At 36.5% G+C, this 19,000-nt stretch overlaps 1 pseudogene; it reads left to right on the plus strand.

The window, feature by feature from the left end:
* The first annotated feature begins 2,307 nt into the window (after positions 1-2,307).
* Positions 2,308-11,557, plus strand: LOC115852080 (signal peptidase complex subunit 2 pseudogene; annotated as a pseudogene).
* Positions 11,558-19,000: the final 7,443 nt, after the last annotated feature.

Consider the following 19,000-nt stretch of genomic DNA (forward strand, 5'->3'; position numbering starts at 1 on the left):
GTGCTAATCATTGACTAGTTGGCTGAAAATTATGCTGTAGATGCCTGATTCTTAACCCAATTGGCTGTGTAACATCCCTTGAGAATATTGGTGCTAAAAGATTCAGGCTGTTTCAATTTACTCTTTTAATTAAAACATAGAACTAGAGAAGAAACAAATAAAAGAGATGAGAGCAGGGCTTAAAATATCCTCTAGCTCGCCCTCAGTATTCTTTGTCACAATTCTGCTGTAAGGCTCCACCAACACATCTCTGAACAACTGCCACTTTTTCTTTTTCATTATGCAACATGCCACATTTATGGGCTCAAAGTGATACTTTACATTCCATTTCCTCAACATAGCATCATTAGAAGGAACACATAATTCCAAGCACTGACACCTAGAAAATGCAATGCATTGTATTACTTCATTATACTTCCTTGTTTAGAGTTAAAAATGTAGATTAAAGAATCCATCAACAAATTTTACTGAGCGCAAACTGTTCAGAAACTATCAAATGTAGACAGTAGTTTAATAGTAAAATAATAGAACTTCCTTTAAGAGAATGGTGTTAACATACCTTGTGAAGAGAGAAGAACTAAAAGTTTAGTGCAGTCTAATGATTCATACATGTAAAAACAGATTTTTCTCCCCCAAAGAAAAATTTACTCCAAATTAAAGGCATGAATTATAAAAATAAAATTGGGGAGAATTATTTATTTTCCATTATGCATTTATTCATAAAACACAAGCAGGCACTGTGCTAAGCTTTAAAGAAGAATGAGATGGACATGACTCTTTCCACAAGCAGCTTATATTCTACAAAGTGAGGCAGAAAACACATACTTAGTTACACAAAAACCAAATACTGATAAGTGGTGGGTGGGTCTCAGGAAGGAAAATCCAGGACAGTAAGAATTTGTTAGTCAATTAGCTGAGTATGTGACTTGTGAAATTTGGATAAACTGCATTTTTTCCAGTTAGTTTTTAACTATAATGAAAATAAACATGTTACTGAGTCCAAGCTTGCTCTGCTCACCACACAACAGGCCAATAAATCGGAGATGGGGTATTGAGGAAGGAATATTACTTTATTTGGAAAGTCGTCAAACCGAGAAGATGGCAGACTAACATCTCAAAATAATCATCTTATCAGGGTTTGGATGCCAGCTTCTTTTATAGCACAGAGGGGGAGGAGACGAGGAAGTAAAAAGGCCATAAATTTGGAAATATCAGATGGAATGGCCAGCCTTGGGGAGGGGATGTGTTAATTTCTTCTTCTTCTTGCAACCATCCACAGATGGACAGGGTCCGGATGTTTCCCTGAACAAAGGCACTTTGGTTTAACATTCAGACAGAGGGGCAGGGTTCCCTGAGGCAGGCCATTATGTATAGACAGTATCCTTTTAGTGAACAAAAGCAGTGTAAAGCAAAGGTTAAGGTAAAAGAAACAGATCCAACGTGTAGTCAGATTTGGCTCTTCCCTGTTACAAACACATATTTAAAAGGAAAAATAATTGAATTACACATAGTGTTGGTAACATAGACTCTGGAGCCAGACATACTGTATGTGATTCTTAGCTTTGTCACTTAACTGAGATACATAATCTTGGACAAAGTTATTTAACCTACCTACTATCAGTTAATCCATCTGTTAAAGAAAGGAAAACAATATTATCTTTCTTATATGTTTTTTGTAAAGATTAATTGACTTGATAACCATATGAATGTATTAAAACAGTGCAAGGTTCATGTTATATATGCAATACAAAATATGGTGATGATTATTAGGTTTACAGCCATAATGATGCTAAAATATTGAGAGAGTCAAATTTAAACTTATGGTATAAGATCAATAAATGGAATTGTGGACTCTGAATTTTGCATTGTCCTGCATACATACTTAGTTAATGTTCAATCAGGAGAGAGAAATAACACAATAATTTGAACAGGGAACTTTAATATCAAGAATTATTAATTATTAGAGTATTAGAGTAAGGAGGGATTGACTATTAAGAAAGAGAACTCTAATTATAGAAAAAGCAGTCACTAACCCTAGGGCTGAGACAGAATGCCCATGGAAGACTCCTGCTTCCCCTAGACCAACATGCAGGTCTTGGAGAAAGCACCCCTGTGACTCACTGAATAGCAGAGAAGTACCTGTGTTGTTCCACTTGTGGTGGAACCTGCCAGAAATCTACCCTCTGGGGTGCCAGAGAAAGCTGTTCCCTGTTGGGTGCTGCTGGCTGTCATGCAGTGCAGAAGCAGGGCACTGGGGAAGCCGGATGTGACGCAAGGGTCCGAAGGACTCTGCTATAAAACTGCCTGATGGTCCGGAAAAGTGGTGGGGGAGGGTGCCCGCAGCTGAGTGCTCACAGCTGTGCACTGCAGGAGCTGGGAACTGGAGAATTTACAAGCACCGAAGGAGCTGAGAGACTGCTACCAGAGAGCCTGGTGAAGGCCTACGCGCTGGGAGAAGCTTCTGGCTGCTTAGTGCTGCTCTCCCGTGTCCCACAGGAAAGGGCAGTGAAGAGGGGAAAGTGCTTGTAGGAGTCGCTTGCTATGAGTGAGCAGACCTGTGCTAGGAAGAAAAAACCCTTCTTCCTGGAATGTCTCTTCAGCCCCTTCTACTGACAGAGCTTCCTGCCACCTGGAATGGAAAAAAAAGTATTTAAAATGTCAAGTACCATTTTCACAGAGCAATCTGACAGGGTGAATTTGGAGCTGAAAGGCGATAAATCAGTAACTGGCACAATACAACAAAAAATTCAAGATGAAAACATAATTCTGTTCCTTGTGCTAACTTATTGGATATGATTCATTCCAGTGTGGAGTCTAGAAATACTTATGAATTGGAAAATCCACAAATATCATTTGCATTTATAATATTTAAGACAAATATTGGTAACCAATCCTTAAAAAAATTAGGGTACCCTTGAGTTGAGCATCTGCAATATTGACCAGAGTGACACCAGATTTTAAAATTTTTACAGAGGTGTTTTACTATTTTAACATAAAACCAATCCCATCTTGTATTCGTTTTTATCTTACTTCACCTATCAGCAGCATACCCTCGTTGAAACATTTTAAATTTTGGTTTCCAAAATGCCAACTCTTTGACTTCCTACACTGCTGTCTTCTACTCTGTCCTTTCCACTTTCCAATTCGTATAGGTAACAGTTTCTTGGGGACCTCTTCCCTGTGTTTACTTTCTAGGCTGCATCATCCAATTTCATGCCTTTTAATACCACTGAAGGGCCTGGTGGCGCAGTGGTTGAGAGTCCGCCTGCCGATGCAGGGGACGCGGGTTCGTGCCCCGGTCTGGGAAGGTCCCACATGCCGCGAAGCGGCTGGGCCCGTGAGCCATGGCTGCTGAGCCTGCTTGTCCGGAGCCTGTGCTCCACAACGGGAGAGGCCACAAGAGTGAGAGGCCTGCGTACCGCAAAAAATAAATAAATAAATAAATAAAATACCACTGAAGATTCCCATTGACAAAAATATAGTACAAACGTCATTGTTTTTTACTATAGTCAACAGACAGACTGGACTGTAGAGTAAAAGGAAAAAAAAAATCCATATATGGCATCTTCAACAACACTAGGTAAGAAGGAACCGCATCAACTCTTGAACATAGGCGTATGTGACCAGGATCAGCAACTTCTCTGTAGAAGTGATAGAGGGAAAGTACGATACTGAAAGATCTAACAAGTCTCAGAATGAAGGTATGGCCAAAAAAATTTATACCCCAAAAGAGAGGTACTTGGCTGAGTAGCTACCAGGTGAACAAATCTGAGAAAACTGACAAGATTCAAAATCCATACCAGCTTCAAGCTGTTGAAAAGTGCAGATAAAACTACCTCCTTTCCAACTGATAGAAATTTACCACAAACTGCAGGCAGCAGAAGTGGTGGGCACAAATGCTGGGCCTCCCAGATATACAGAAGTAATATGAAGGAAGAGAGGTTCAGACGATGATAAATTCAGAATGTAGTATAGCAGCAAAATACATTCTTCAGAAACAAGAGACCCATTTAAAAGAAAGGTTTGTAGAGCTCTGGAAGATAAAAATGGTACAAAGAAAGTACCTTTGAATTGATTTATCTGTGAGGGATAGAGAAGTGACTTCACAAAGAGACATTTTTTCAATACCTCATGGTAAAAATACAAAGGGAGGAATCTGTACATTAGTTATTAGACTGGGAAAGCTAATCTGTTTTATCACTTTAAGTACCTCCAGATAACCTCGGAAAACACAACTCATTTAAGCATGAAAAATCAGTAAGAATTATTACCCATTCACATATATATATATATAGTAACAAAAGGTGAAAATTAACCAAGTAACAGTACAAAAGTTGATTTTAAAACACAGAAAAATTTTGAAGAAAAATTAATTTTAGATGTCCGTATCAAGTGATTTATACGGGAAAAAAAATCAGTTCTTTAAAGCAACATTTTATTCCAAAACAGAACGGTGTAACATTTTTAGGATAGCTGGTTTTTCTATCAAGCAGTAGTGTCTTTCAAGAATAAATGAAACCGGGGCTTCCTTGGTGGTGCAGTGGTTGAGAGTCCGCCTGCCGATGCAGCGGACATGGGTTCGTGCCCCGGTCTGGGAAGATCCCACATGCCATGGAGTGGCTGGGCCCGTGAGCCATGGCCGCTGAGCCTGCGCGTCCGGAGCCTATGCTCCGCAACGGGAGAGGCCACAACAGTGAGAGGCCCGCATACCGCAAAAAAAAAAAAAAAAAAAAAAAGAATAAATGAAACAAACAGACAATAAAAATGCAAAAACTCAGGGAATACTAATCTTATACATCCTTTCTTAGAATAAGATATATATAAATAAGAAAAATTTGAAGACGATTTATTATGTGTTCTGGAAGTGAGCAGTTAATGTTTTTAAGAATCTAGGAATGAGTGATGGCAAGGGATGCAAATATTACAGTCTCCAATAGATAAAAATAAAACTAGGAAAAACAAATAATTGCTAGAATAAATAAATAGTAGAATTGGCTGCCTTACAGATATTAACTTGGAATGAAAAACATTTTAAATCAGATATTTAGAAAAAAAATAAGGTAGAAGATATTTCTATGTAAATCTATTAATGTCTGTTAAGCCAATATACAATACCTTATACAACAAGGAAGTATGTGTATTTATAAGACATTAATATAAAAGTAGTTACTAGACCAAAAAATATTGCATACCAAAAGCAGAGACTATAAAGTAAATATATGCAATATTATAAAATTATATATCATATATAACATGTAAAACAAACATTTTAATAAGTGAGATAGTCTATTTCTATTTTTTGATATTGCAAACATATTTGATCTAGTTCTGTAATCGCATGTGTGTGTGTGTTGTAATACATATTGCATATAATTACACAATATATATTATTAATTCCACATTAACCCCCTGACTTCATCACCTTCCATTCTCCCCCTTGCTCAGATGGAGTTGTTCTTCTTAAGTACCTCAAGTATCTCCATTGTGTCTGTTATATAAAGAGGTAAAAAATAAAAGGAAGGGGGTACAAAACACAATCCTAAAGAGAAATTGAGAAAACATATTTTAAAGGGAATAGTCCTTGTTTTTTTTCATTAGTCAGAGTAGTATCAGACAAACAGAACTGTTCTTGTTCTAAGTAACTCAGATTTCCCCATAGATAGTTTCTATATTACTGTCAGAGTCAAATGTCTTCAAAATCAATGTGATTTTGTCACATCTTACTTATAAGTGCCCAAATAATAAAGGTTAACACAATAATAGCATGCAATGTCAGTTCTCCAGTAACTGGACCCATCCTAAACTAATACCCAGAGAACCATGCCAATTTCTCACCTATCACATAACCTGTTTTCCAAACACACCCAACTTATGATTTCAATAAAACACATCCTGTTCTTAAACTACTCTCTTTTTCCCCCTTCTGCTTCCTCTGTCTTGAATTTATTTCTTGTTTTATCTATTAGCTATATCTTATTATTTTCAAGTACAAGCTTATTCATCACCTTTGTGTGCTCCTTTGCACATGGCTAACAATCTACTTTAAGTCATTAAACGAAAAGAAACTAATGAGTTGAAATACCGATGTTCACTTCTAAATCTCAAGCTCATGGAGAGGATGGGTTGGTGTCTTATTTAATCTCCCTTTTAGGTACATTGTAGAGTGTTTGGCACATAGTTGATGTGTAACAAATATTGGTTAAATGAAAAAAAATGAATGAATGAAAGATGGAAGATTATTATAGAAGTTCATATGGGCTAGGTTTGCATTAAGATAATCAAGGAGAATTTTTGCTGAGTTGTTGTGTGAACTGAATCATGAAGGTGGAGGATAATTCAGATAAAAGAAACAGGGTATGCCAAATTGTCAAAAAAAAAAAAAAACGGTGAAGTGATATCAGAAAACATTAAGCTCATTGTATTTTTTTGCAATATTAGTGCTAAAGACAAGTTAGAGATTTAAAAAAATATATAGAGAGACAGCCTGCAACTAAACCCAGAAAGAGCACAAAGATATTTAGAAGAACAAAAACTTAAATATAAGGCCCAATTAGATATAAATTTATTTTCCAAGAAATCAGATAAAAAAGGAAAAAACCTTTAAAATTGTACTGAGGAGACAGTAATAAAATAAATGTTAGAATCATCTGCTCTTATTTCACTAAATTGCTAGAATAAAGCAATGATATACAGCATAGTAAAGTTTTAGAATGAGTATTCTAATGGTAAGTCTAAGTTAAATGGTTTAAAAAAATAAAGCAATGACATTATCTCATTGTAATTTCTATTCAATCTCCAAAACACCACAGTAAAAAATATGGTTTTTGTGTTTTTGTGAAATATGAAATACTTGTTTTTTCAGGCTAAATTAAAATATCCATTGAATCTTTTCTTAAAAATATATAAATTATACTTATATTTCTCTTTACCTATATAGCATAGAAAGTTGTGAATCTTCTTAATAAAAATACAGTACTTTCTATATATCTTTACCATATGTAAAAAGATAAAAATAACTTTTGGTGACTGTTTCTCTCATCCAATAACCATCATCTTCCTAGGAACAAGGATTGTGTCTTATATATCTTGGCATTTTCAATGTTTGCTTCAGTGACTTGCATACTGAATTCACTCATACAATAAAGAAGAAATAACAGTAAGTAGCATTTATTATTTATTTTGTTCTACACTATATACATTACGTGAATTACCACTTATAATTTTAGCAACAGCTGGTGCTATGAGTACTAGTATCTTCTCTCTTTTACAGAAAAAACTGAAGTTGAACAATGAATAGCTAAAGAAAGAAAACTCTTCTAATGTCATATCACTGTTAAGTAGCTAACCCAGAATCTGAATCCAGACAGGCTAGCTCCCAAGTCTGATTCTGTAAATACCACAGGATATTCTTTTTCTAGAAGTGGAAAAAAGGCAGGTAATTAAAAGCACAATTACTTGTGTTTTAAAATTTGGGGCCTGTATTTATTTATTTTATATAGGTTTTATATATCTTGGTCCCGATGATAAAATCAGTACGTCAGTCAAATTTGATTTCAAATTGTTTCAGCATTTATTTAGCAATAATTAAATTCAAGTTTATGTTTCATGTAATCTGTCTATATGCAGTACCTGTTGGGAAACAATTCTTCCTGGGTCTCTTATATGTTTTGTACATTTGTAAGCAAAGAACTGACTGCCTTTTCTTCCAGATTTCTTTTTTAAAGGACATTTTTGTAGCAAACAGGATTGAAAATAGAGATATTGTCACCCTCTAGATCAAAGGGCAGGCATACTAATTCCCCATTTGAAGAGATTTGAATTCTCTAAACTCAGCATTCCTTTCCTACAATACAATCTACCCCACCTGTGCAGTTATCCTCTGACTCTTTGGGTCTCCCTGTAGGAAGTGGAACTCAGAAATCTAACACAAATAAAACTGATTCTCTGGCTACTGCTATTGCTTTAGCAATAAACTGCCCATCTTAGATTAAGGAATCTCATGTCATCTACCAGCATACATAAAACCAAGGCAAGTTAATTAATTAGCTTGTAAATAATATAAAATCGTAGATGATTTAAAGTTCCTAACTTATATATTATGTGTTTTTCTTACTACATATTATTAAAAGACTTGTTTATAGGAAAGAAAATTTGCTTATGTAACTAATATTTTAAAATATTTTAAAGACCCAAGATTTGAATGACTGGAAGAGTCCATGAAAATTCATCAAAGATGTATGTGGATTTTTCAAATAGTTCAAATGCTTAAATATTTAATCTATTGCTGATAATCTTTAATATATATTTGGCTGGTATGGAATATTTTTAAAACATTAGACCAGCTTTTCACAACAGGGGCCAATTTGTCTCCAAGGGAACATTTGGCAATATCTGGAGACATCTTCGGTATACATTGCTTGAATTATATACGTTCATTGCTTCTTGAAATTGGGAGTGATGGGGGATCCACTAATAGCATCCACTAATGCTACTGGCATTTACCAGATAGAGACCAGGGATGCAGTTAGACATCCTAGGGTGTACAGGACAGCCTCCCCTAATAAAGGGGACCAATTTACTTGGTCCCAAATGTCAATTATGTTAATGTTTAGAACATATCTATATCTATATTTATATCTATCTATATATATACATCTGAAATTGAGATATATAGTTCTATTCTCTCAATGATAAGAATTAACCTGCATACAAAATTACAAAAATATAAATCTCTATATCTATCATATGTCTATATAACTGTTATTCATGAAAATCAAACCATAACATAAATAAGAGCAAATAATCAGCAGAAAACCAAAGTCTCAATTTTTTTAAAGTTTTTAGAATGTACTTATATATAAATATATCAGAGAAATACAAACAAACCTTATTTTTTAAATCATTGATAATAATGTATAGCCAGTAATGTATATACAGAAGAAAAAATTATCATGTATGTGGATTGAGGTGAATGGGTACGATCATTTAAAAAAAATTATCCTGTATTTGGTTCCCAAAGCCTATCCTGTTGCTATAGCAACAGCTGTCCTATATATCCATTTGGTATTATAGCAATCTGTCAAGGAAATTCTGATATGCAATAATTTGTATACATTAATTTTCAAAATTATAAGAATATGTTTGAATATTATCTGCTTGTTAGAACAACCCTCAAACATCTATGACTTTACAAATTATACTTCTAAAATTATAGGTATGATCACCTTGTGTGTGTGCATATATATATATGGGTGTGTAAATATGCATATACAAACATATACACATATATAATCATATATACACTCATATATAGTCATATATGCACTCATGTATAACCAGCCAACATAAACTGAACTTCTATGTCATAGTATCAAATGAAATTTGTCAGAATTTATCTAATTGGTATAGTATTATCTGATTCACAAATATGGACTAAAAGTGTCATCCTTCACATCATCCAGTGTTAGTAGGATCCATCTATATAGAAATTACAAATTTTATTTTTCAGGAGAAAATTAATGTTGTTTCAAGGACACTAAAAGCAATAAAAAAAGACAACAGGTAGTTTTACTACTTGGTTGGATAGTAACTGAATTTGATAGAACAGTGGGATAATACAAATATTTGTAAATAAATTGAGTATAGCTTTGTAAATTGAACTGACACGAGATTCCAAAGAAGAAAAATGAATTAATTACTATATTCACAATTTAGGAATACCATTCATACTTAACTCATTTAGACAAAAATTTCATCCTGAATCAAAATTTTAGCCTTCCTTTTACTCAGTCTATTAATGGTTGAATATATTTTAAATAGCAACATCTTCTTGTCTACTGAAATACTTATTTAAACTAATTTATTTTCAAAATTCTGAGTAGTTTAAATAGATACATATATATTTACATTCTTTTCAGTTGTTATTTAAAAATGCAGCTCAAAAAATTTTCTACCATGAGAATGTATTTGTGTGCCTGTGTGGTTGTGCAGGTTCAGCTGTATAAAATGTAGTCGAAGAATCAACTGAAAGAAATAATGAGAAAGAGACAAGATGGTGGCAGAGATAGTAGTGGGGCTGACAGTGGTCCTGAACACAAGTCCCACTAAAACTGAGTTCCTCTGCTGAGTTTATGATTAACTTTTCTATCCAAAATGTTATTCCTTTTCTTGTTCTCCTCAAGATTGAGAAATATCAAATAAAACTGGGAATTGAAACTGAGCAGGACACTGTTGGCCCCTCCCAAGTACAAAAGCCTTTCTGTGTCCCCCATTTCTTTTCCTTTTTTTTTGGCTGTGCAGTACAACATGTGGGATCTTAGTTCCCCAACCAGGGATCAAACCTGGGCCCCCAGCATTGGGAACACGGAATCTTAACCACTGGACGGTCAGGGAAGTCCCCTCACCCCCACCCCCACCAACTTCCTGTTTTTAGGGAAAACGTTTCAGCCTCCTAGACCTTCTCTGAGCTCCAAAGGGCAGTTTCAAACAGTTACTAATTAGGGGAGTAAGGCAATGCAGAAAGAAACAATAGTGCAGTGTGGGGCCTCATTCTGGATCCTCCTCAGGGGATGTGCATAACAATTTGGTACATGTCTCTAAGTTCTTCTACAGGAACTAAGGCCCCCACCCAGGTGGAGGATGGTAACTTTAGGCTGAGCACAGCCTGTGGACCCCAGACTGGTTGGAACTAGAAGGCTGATGACTGAGATTCCTGGAACACCACCGTGTTACCTCACCACCAACCAATCAGGAAGGCCACACACTCTGCAGACCTCCCCCCAAATTTTGTCTATAAAATCTCTTCCCCAAAAACTATTAGGGAGATTAGGTCTTTAGAGCACGAGCCACCCTATTCTCCTTGCTTGGCCCTGCAATAAACCTTTCTCCCCTTCAAACTCCAATGTTTTGGTTTGTTGGGCCTCACCGTGTGTCAGGCACACGGACTGGGATTTGATAACAGCCCCAGCTATGGGACAGGCAGTAGCCATAGTGGCTTGTTGGACAAGTGGAAGATTGATGATAAGCCTGTAAAAACTGACAAATGGGATGTGTCAGCTGTGAAAAATTCTTTGAATGATTCTGCCAAAATGTACAAGTATGTGGAGAATTTTGGTCTAACTGATGTTCGCCTCACCATCTGTACCATTTCTTGTTTCTTTGCCACAGTGGCTTTGATTTGGACTCAGAGTCCAAGCCTGTTCTGGCTATGTGCATCATATCCTATTTTGTGATGATGCAGATCCTGACCATTTATACCTCATATAAGGAGAAAAGCATCTTTCTTGTGGCCCCAGGAAAGATTCTACAGGGATGTATCCTGATGATATTTGGTACATTCTCAAAAGGTTCGGTGACAAATACACTCTAAAGCTGACCTTCATCAGTGGAAGAACAAAGCAGCAATGGGAAGCCGAGCTCACCAAGTTCATTGTTAAGATTTTGACCACAGCAGAACACTGTTATGGATGTGTACAAGCCTGAAATATCCAGGCTCAATGTCAGTCTCACCACAGAGAAAAAAAATAGCCAATTCTATAACCAGCCATCTTTCTGCTGAATCATGATGAATTAAGGGGTATGGGAGAAAGAAACAGAACTTAAAATGGATAAAGTAAGAAATGTTAAAAAAAAAAAAAAAGTCCCTAATTTGTCCTGAAAATTTGGTCTATTCTGGATAAATAGGACTTTCTAGGTCAGATATGAGTAGTCGTAGCTCTAATATCTAGCTATAGCTTCTTTATTTTGCTGATTGTGTTGTTTTGATTTGCTTCTCTGGAAAAGCATTTTTGCTAAAAGTGGTACAGACTCCTTCCTTCATACCTAGCAGTACTTTATATGGTATAGCTTTGTGTCATGCAGTATTTGAGGACTCAGTTTTGAAAACTGTTAACCTGTTGCTGACTTTTTTGTGTTAATTCCTGCTTCAATGGCTGTTTCCCTTAATTCAGGTTACAACTTCTTGTGTATGTCAGCTTTCCTTCACACACTATTTTTGTGGGTGTGTATATATCTGACTTGAGGAGAATTGGGGGAAAAAAACACAGCTTTTTAATTTAAAAGAAATTTTCTGCCTGTTACATTTTGTGCTTTTAACCAATTAAAGAAGCTAATGGCATTTTTTAGTTTTATCTTGCCTAGGTTGTCCACTAATATATCTCTGTTGATTTGTGTGTGCCCTTTAACTGCCATTTTCTAAAATTTTTTTCAATAAAAGGAAAGATGTGAAAAAATATAATGAGAGAAAAGTCAAGAATTATGAATTAAAATAGTATTTAAATAGAGCATTTAAATTTACAGAACAAAGATGTTCTACCTAGTTGTTATATTTAAAGAAAAAAGACGTCTTTTATTTTAATTGAGATGTAATTGGTATATAACATTATATTAGTTTCAGGCGTGCAACATAATGATTTAATGTTTGTATATATTGCAAAATAATCACCACAATAAGTCTTGTTAACATCCATCACCACACAGAGTTACAATTCTTTTTTATGATGAGAATTTTTAAGATCTACTCTCTTAGCAAGTTTTATACATACAATGCAGCATTATTAACTATAGTCAACGTGCTATGCATTACATCTCCATGACTTACTTTATAACTAAAGAATCAGATTTCTCTGCCAGAAAACATGAACAAGTGAAAACTGAGAATTTTAAAATAACAGAATTTTCAAAGTAATAAGAAACTTGAGATATCATTTAATTATTCAATCTTGGATTTTAGAAATAATGCTCAGAAAGTCAGAGTAACTTGGTAAACTGCACACAGGTAGTTAATGAAAAAGACAGAATCCACTTGTTCCAATATCATTATGTCTTAATATCTTTTAAGACAACTCTGCCCCACACAGCCATACATACACCTCCTCCCAGGGCTCTTGGTGTCCTCCCTTCCATATTGACATAATTATCTAAAAGTATCAGGCAATAGCAAAGTTGCTTGACACCACTCCCTTTTTCTTCACACCATGTAATGTTTGATAACCATCAAGATACTCTGAAAGGTTAGCTTTATCTCCTATCTTTCTTGGGGATTCTTCAGCACCAGCCTTCTCTACATGGGTGCTCAGATCTGTATTGCTCTATGCAAGCAGTAACTCTGCATCCAAAATATACAGCTCAAACTTTTCAAAAGCATGAAAGAATTTAATGCTGTGTTAGTTTGTGTCCTGGTGAAATCTGAGTTTTCTACTAAAGAGTAAAAATATTAAAAGTAATCAATGAGGGCTTCCCTGGTGGCACAGTGGTTGGGAGTCCGCCTGCCAATGCAGGGGACATGGGTTCATGCCTCGGTCTGGGAAGATCCCACACGCCGCGGAGCGGCTGGGTCCGTGAGCCATGGCCACTGAGCCTGCGCGTCCGGAGCCTGTGCTCTGCAACGGGAGAGGCCACAACAGTGAGAGGCCCGCGTACCGCAAAAAAAAAAAAAAAAAAAAGTAATCAATGAGCCAAATATGAAAGTCTATTTGACATTATTAAATATTTCCTGGAAAATCTCACTATATCTTCTGGGTTCTTTTCTTTTTCCATGATCAAAATTATTTCTCATCTATTTCAGGTGGTCACATGCACCCAGCACATAGAAAAACACACTCATTGCTGAACTCACTTCATTCAATAGATGTTCTGCTTTTCCAATGTATTAGGCTACCTCCCAGTTAAACGTTGTAATTATGCATTTAAATCATTCCCAACTCATGAGAAGTAGCAGTGCATTACCCTCATTTAAAGCCTTTTCTTTTAGGGTGCTGCAGACAATTCAAAACTATTTTTGACAAGCAATCCTGAATAAAACTTTTTTCACTTTATTAATGTACCAGTTAGGAAGAATCTTTACTGCTGACAGAATTTCAGAGATTCTCCATGACGATCTTCAGAGAAACTACTGGCCATGCTACCGTAAGTGTCCATAGTGCCTGATGTTGATTTTTTGATGGTTCTTTTGAAACCGAGCAAAATCCTGTGGGGTTCCTGGGCATGGAAGACTTTCTGTCCCCCATTTCTTGTAGGGAACAGACCTCCAGCCTCCATGACCTTCCCAGAGTTCCAAAGGGCAGATTCAGACAGTTGCTAATCTGGGAAGGGAAGGGATGCTGACAAGGGAGGGGCAGCTAAGAAACAATGGTGCAGCCTTGGGGAAGGGTCCTGGTCCCACCTCAAGGAATACACATAACAATTCCTTTAAACTATTATTCTTTATTGTAACACATGAAACAGTTGCTACAGTATAAAATTATGGTTGTTTTCTATTATGACTAAAAATAGCTAGTGGGGATATAATTCAGAGAAATATAATGCAAACCTTATTTTGTCTTTAAAATTTCTAAATATGACAGATGTTGCTTCAGTCCATATAATAAATAATTAAACAGTTCCATGAATAAACTCAATAGAAATAAAACTACAGGAACACTTTCTAGCAACATTATCATCTCAGGTAATTTAATAAGTTAGGGCAAAGCTATGAAGAACTAAGAAAAAAAATAAATGTTTTCTTCACAATAAAAGAGTTTTACCAGGGAAGTAAGTTGAAAGTGGTACAAATTAAGAGAAGCAAAATAGTTTTGATAATTACAAGTGATTGAATAAGTGAATATATGTGATATAAGCTGTAAAATAATAAAACACTAATTTCTAATTTACATCACTAGATATATGTCAATATGCATACAGATAAAAGTAAAAACCTATAAACATAAAAATGTTTACACTTAAAGTGAATGAGTTACTAAGTCCTCCAAAAGAGAATTTTTTAAGAAAAAATGAAATGCTAGTGTTTTACAAATTTTAAATGAAAGAAAATTAGTCTAAATTTAGGTTTGATAGTGAATATTCTAAATTTTAAAGAAAAAATTAAGCATCATTATCATGTTTTCCTTACCTGAGGGAAAATTACTTTCTCTAAATTACTACTGTATTTGATTATTTATATAATTTCTTCCCATATGACTCTTCTCATTAATGATTTTGTTTTGTTTCTCCCTGGTTTCAGAAGAAATCTAAATATGAACTTCCTCCTTCTGATATTTTTGTGTACATGAAGAGTATATTTAGGTTGGTAAAATGTATACATATATACACATATTGACTATATTTCTTACAGATAGGACTGTTCATACATATTTACATATATATGCACATATTTATCTATATGTACTCAAGTCCCTCCCCCTCAAGACTACTGCCTATATTTGAGTCCACTCATAGTTCCTTGATTTTAGGCTTAGGGGAAGTTGTAGTTCTCTTGTTAAAAGTCAGTATTTCTGGGGCTTCCCTGGTGGCACAGTGGTTGGGAGTCCGCCTGCCGATGCAGGGTACGCGGGTTCATGCCCCGGTCCGGGAAGATTCCACATGCCGCGGAGCGGCTGGGCCCGTGAGCCATGGCCGCTGGGCCTGCGCGTCTGGAGCCTGTGCTCCGCAACGGGAGAGGCCACAACAGTGAGAGGCCCGCGTACCGCAAAAAAAAAAAAAAAGTCAGTATTTCTAATTAAGATCTTGTATCCCACACATTCTACCTTTCTGAAAACAAAATGTTATTGTTTTCTTCATTTTCAAATTATAACACGCCTTAAGCATATATACCTGCCCAATATGGTGCTGGTAAAAATGATTTCTGCTTAATGTTACATAATCCTTAAAAATAGTTTTCTATTTCCTTTCAGTATATTCCCAATTGATTTAATGTATATACGCTCATATTTTATGTTCATATAAATTCATTAATTTCCCACCTGAAATTATTTTGGTTTTTTTATCTGTGTCAGACAAGGAAAATAAAAGCATTTTTATAATTTTAAGGTGAAAGGAATGAGAATTAAAAATTACTATAGCTCCCAGTAGCAGCTCTTCCTGGATGTCAGAGATTCCCTTCTAACATTTCTCACACATAACGATCACAGTTTCTAGGAGTTCGATGTCATATAACTTTGTATTTTCATTGTTTACCCATTGGGCAGTGTTTTCTCTAGAGTCAGCACCGGTCAGACTCCTAGCAAGTGAAATAAAAACAGGCTCAGCATCCTGGACCTGGTCTCTCTTGCTCTGGTGTTTCAGCTTTTCTCTAGTGACTGCAGCTGCTGCTGTCTATGGCCTTTGCCTCTGTGCCTATCCTGAGCTTCGGAATATTCTCCCTCTCTGGCTCCAGAGGACTGATATCTTAAACTTAGAGGGAACTTCTGCTCTCTAGCGATCCTGATAAGGATTAAGAAAAAACATGGACCCCTAGGGTTGCCTTTTAAGTCAACCCTAGAAGATCTTGGAAGATCTTACAGTGCACTTTAGATATGTCATATCATAAATGGTAGCCTCCTTCTCCTCTGAATAGCAAAGATTGATGCCATGTCCTGCCCACTATCTGCTGCACACAGTAAGTAGGGTGTAGCTCTAGGACCTTGATTCAGATTTTTCTTGCTCCAATGATGTGCTGAAACATTTCTGCTGGACTCCTAGACTCCCACAAGGCTTTTTAGCTCAGCTTGGTTTAAGAAAAGGAAAACAGAGGAGAGCAGCCAGGATGGCAGAGTAGAAGGATGCTAAGCTCACCTTCTCTCATAGGCATACCCAAATCAAAACTAACTGCAGAACAACCATTGATGAAAAAGACTGAAACCTCCCAGAAAAGATCATCTATACCTAAAGACATAAAGAAGGAACTGTAATAAGACAGGTAGGAGGGGCAGACTCACAATATAAACAAATCCCATACATTTTGGGTGGGTGACCCACAAACTGGAGAATAACTACATAGCAGAGATTCTCCCACAGGAGTGAGAGATTCTCCCATAGTAGTGAGATTCTTCCATGTCAAGCCCCCCAGCCTGAAGGTCTGGCCCTGGGAAGAGGAGTCCCCGGAGCATTTGGCTTTGAAGGTCAGTGAGGCTTGATTGCAGGAGCTGCACAGGATAGGGGGAAATAGAGACTTCAATCTTAAAGGGCACACATTAAATCTCAAGTGCACTGGGAGCAAGTACAAAAGGAGTAATTTGATAGAAGCTTGGGTCAGACCTATCTCTGGTCTTGGAGGGTCTCCTGGGGAGGTGGGGGAGCAGCTTTGGCTCACCCTGGGGACATAGACACTGGTGGTGGACATATAAGGAAGGATTTATCTTCATGAGTGCTACTGGAGGCTGACATCTTGGCACCAAGTTCTGGCCCCATCCAACAGCCTATAGGCTCTAGTGCTGGGATGCCTCAGGCCAAACAACTAACTGAGCAGGGAACACAGCCCCACGCATCAGCAGATAGGCTATCTAAAGACTTCCTGAACCCACAGTTGCCTCTAGACATGCCCCCAGACACAGCCTAGCCAGAGGGCCAAGACCCAGCTCCACCAACCAGTGGGCAGGCAACAGCCCCTCCTGACAAGAAGCCTGCACAAAGCTTTACCAGCTTCATCCACCGGGGGGGAGACACCATAAGAAAGAAAACCACAGCCCCACAGCCTGTAGACCATGTCTGCAAACACAGGCCAGATACTACTTTGGGACTAGCTGGCCCCTGGCCCTTGGGTGATGAGAGGGAGAGTACTGCTGGGGTGCATAGGATGTCTCCTACAGAGGGCCACTTGTCCAAGGTTGAGAAATGTAATTAACCTACCATCTACATAAAAATACAAATAGGAATTTAGCCAAAATGAGGTGACAGAGGAATATGTTTCAGAAAAAGGAACAAGATAAAACTCCAGGAGAAGAACTAAGTGATGTGGAGATAAGCAATCTATCTGAGAAAGAGTTCAGAGTAATGATCATAAAGATGATCAAAGAACTCAGGAGAAGAATGGATGCACAGAGTGAGAAATTAGAAGTTTCTAAGAAAGAATTAGAAAATATAAAGAACAACCAAACAGAAATGAAAAGTATGATAACCTAAATGAGAAATACACTAAAAGGAATCTATAGTAGACTAAATGAGGCAGAAGAAAGGAACAGTGAGCTGGAAGACTGAGTAGTGGAAATCTTTGTCACCAAACAGAAAAAAGAAAAAAAGAATGAAAAGAAATGAGGACAGTGGATGAATTTTATAGTGTGTAAACTATATCTCAATAAAATCATTTTAAAAGGAGAAACAGGAGGAGGAGGAGGAGAAGAAAACACCAAAGGAAGATACATGAAAGTTTGCGTGGAGGAAAATTTGAATTTAATTTGTGCTGTTCTAGTGGGAAGAACTAGAACTAATGAACCGAAGTGGAAAAAGGTAGATTTTATTTCATATAAGAAAAACTTTGTTCATCACCCTCTTCAAAAGAAACAGCCTGCATTATAAGATTGTTTTTCATCCCTGGAAGCTTAGTACTCTCCATAAAGAATATTACAAAATCAAGTTAGGAAGAAAGTTGAAGTAAACTATCACTATGATGCCTCCCAAATTTATGATTTTATGCATCCAAACCTTAATAAGTTATGTGCAAACAGTTTGTGATTTTGGTATCCAGAAACTGCTATATATTTAAATACAAACTGATTTTAAAGGGAAAGAAAAAGAAAGAAATGAGGACAGTTTAAGAGACCTCTGGGACAAAATCAAGTGTGGTAATATTTGCATTATAGGGGTCCCAGAAGGAAAAGAGAGAAAGAAAGGGCCTGAGTAAATATTTGAAGAGATAATAGTTGAAAACTTCCATAAAGGAAACAGTCACCCAAGTTCAGGAAGCACAGAGAGTCTCATATAGGATTAACCCACAGAGGAACACAGAGATGGAGGAACATAAACCAGAATTTCTATCTTTTATTATCATTCTAGAGCCATGACCCCCACTGCTGCCACCAAATCCTCATACACTATTTTAAAACAGTGCTTGTCACCCCAGAAGTTATCTGACTGTTTACTCCATAGCTTGATGTATTTTCTCTATAATTCCCTGGGGTTAATCATAAAAGATGGCATTCAATACTTCAACATTTTTCTAAAAATATTAACAGGGGCTCATCTAAAATCCTATCATTGACATCTACTATTGGTAATTCTCTTCCTTCTTTTCCTTCCCTTCCTCCCTTTC

This window comes from Globicephala melas, chromosome 2 (assembly GCF_963455315.2).
Source record: "Globicephala melas chromosome 2, mGloMel1.2, whole genome shotgun sequence".
Classification (NCBI taxonomy): domain Eukaryota; kingdom Metazoa; phylum Chordata; class Mammalia; order Artiodactyla; family Delphinidae; genus Globicephala; species Globicephala melas.